The following is a 2,482-nucleotide window of genomic DNA, read 5'->3' on the forward strand; positions in this document are numbered from 1 at the left end:
CCTTACTCCCGGGACTTCGCGCTCCCCGGCCACACCCCCTCCCTCGCCACCGCCTCTGTTCGGCCGACGGCGGCCGCCTTCTCTTCTCGCGAGATTAGAGACGATCGCGAGACCGGAAGTTATCTTCTTTTTCCACCCTCTGTGGGCGCCCCGGGTAGTGGGCGGTTCCCGGAAAGAGACGGAGTGCGGAGCCCCAGAGCCCGGCCCGTCTGCGCTGCCCTCTGGGAATTTCTTAGAAAGGTGACGCGAAGGCTGGAGGAAACCGTGGAGGTTTGCGTAGACCTTTGTGGTTGCGAGCACCAACGAGCAGCCAAGCTCCGAGAGCAATAACGTGCTACTGCTGCCTGACAACGGATTTATGTTTCCTATACAGCGCCTGGGAGTTTCGTGAGGGAACATAGAATAAAAATATCTGCAAAGTCAAGCCAGACATTTAATTTAAGATTCCTAAATATTTCAGATTTTTAAAAATTTATTAATAAAATGATCAGTTTTTAAATGGGGTTACATAAATAGACGGGCACAAGTAAGAAGCACATCTTTATCACCACCTGTTCTTTAGGATGGCCCAAAATTAAAAGATAATACCAAATGTTGGCAAGGATGCAGAGCAACTGGACCTCTGATATGTTGGTGGTGGTAATGCAAAATGGTACAACTACTTTGGAAAACTTACAATCTTTTCTTATAATCTTACACTTTATCATACGATCCAGTAATCTCCTACGAATTTACCTAGGTACAAAAGCGTATATTCATACAGAGGCTTGTATGTTAATATTCATACCAGCTTCGTTTTGCTTTGTTTTTGTTTGAGACAGAATGTTGCTCTTGTCGCCCATGCTAGAGTGCAGTGACCTGATCTTGGCTCATTGCAACCTCCGCCTTTCAGGTTCAAGCGATTCTCGTGCCTCAGCCTCCCGAGTATCTGGGATTACAGGCACCTGCCACCATGCCAGGCTGTTTTTTGTATTTTTAGTAGAGACGGGGTTTCACCATGTTGGTCAGGATGGTCTCAAATTCCAGACCTCATGATCCACCCACCTTGGCCTCCCAAAGTGCTGGGATTACAGGCGTGAGCCACTGTGCGTGGCCCAACTTTGTTTTTAATAATCAAAAACTGCAAACCACCCAAATGTCCATCAACTGTTGAATAAAAACAACTTGTGGCATATCTATACAATGTAATGAATGCAATTATCAATAAACAGGGATCAACTACTTGATGTACAACATGAATGAATTTCAAAAATATATTGAGTAAAAGAAATCAGGCTGAGCATGGTGGCTCATGCGTATAATCCCAATGCTTTGGGAGGCCGGCAGGTGGAGAGGTCGGGTTGGAGACTAGCTTGACCAACCTGGTGAAATCCTGTCTCTACTAAAAATACCAAAAAATTAGCCGGGCATGGTGGTGTGCGCCTGTAATCCCACCTATTTGGGAAGCTGAGGCAGGGGAATCACTTGAACTCAGGAGGCAGAGGTTGCTGTGAGCCGAGATGGCGCCATTGCACTCCAACCTGGGTGACAGAGTAAGACTCCGTCTCAAAAAAAAAAAAGAAGAAGGAAGAAGCAGAAGAAGAAAGAAGAAGAAGGAAGGAAGAAAGGAAGGAAAGAAGGAAGGAAGGAAGGAAGGAAGGAAGGAAGGAAGGAAAAAAAGAAATCAAATGTGAGACCCCAAGCTCTTAAAAGACATCTATAGTGACAGAAAACAGATTAGCAGCTGCTCAGGGCTCAAGAAGAGACTGACTTGGATAGAGCTTGATTTGAAGTGATGTAAATATTCTGTTTTTGATCAAGGTAGTGCCTGTGTGGGTGAATACATTTGTAAAATTTCACTGAAGTATATACTTACAATGTGTACGTTTTATTGTTTGTAAATCAAACTTCACAAAAGTTGATTTAAAAAAAATTAAAAATGGCCAGGCGCAGTGGCTCATGCCTGTAATCCCAGCCCTTTGGGAGGCTGAGACAGGTGGATCACATGAGGTCAGGAGTTCAAGACCAGCCTGGTCAACATGGTGAAACCCTATCTCTACTAAAAACACAAAAATTACCCAGGCGTGGCGGCATGCGCCTGTACTCCCAGCTACTCAGGAGGCTGAGGCAGGAGAATTGCTTGAACCTGGGAGGCATAGGTTGCAGTGAGCCGAAATCTTGCGACTGCACTCCAGCCTGGGCAACAGCAAGACTCTGCCTCAAAAAATTAAAAAAATTAAAAATGCCTATCTCTCTTACAGAATAATTTCCCAAGGGCAGAAGTTTTGACTGTTTTGAACTAAGCTGTGTCCCCAGCACTTAGGGCAGTGGTTGGCCTATAGTAGGTACTCACTAAATACATTTGAGGATGAGAATGTAGAAAAGAGTTACAATAAAGTAGAAACATGGGGCTGGGCACGATGGCTCAAGCCTGTAATCCCAGCACTTTGGGAGGCCGAGACGGGCGGATCACGAGGTCAGGAGATCAAGACCATCCTGGCTA

The 2,482-nt window shown here is 45.5% G+C and overlaps 1 pseudogene; it reads right to left on the bottom strand.

The window, feature by feature from the left end:
* LOC105530828 overlaps positions 1 to 2,482 on the bottom strand; it is a 13,850-nt pseudogene that overhangs the window by 891 nt on the left and 10,477 nt on the right.

This window comes from Mandrillus leucophaeus, unplaced genomic scaffold (genome assembly GCF_000951045.1).
Source record: "Mandrillus leucophaeus isolate KB7577 unplaced genomic scaffold, Mleu.le_1.0 Scaffold847, whole genome shotgun sequence".
NCBI classification, from domain to species: domain Eukaryota; kingdom Metazoa; phylum Chordata; class Mammalia; order Primates; family Cercopithecidae; genus Mandrillus; species Mandrillus leucophaeus.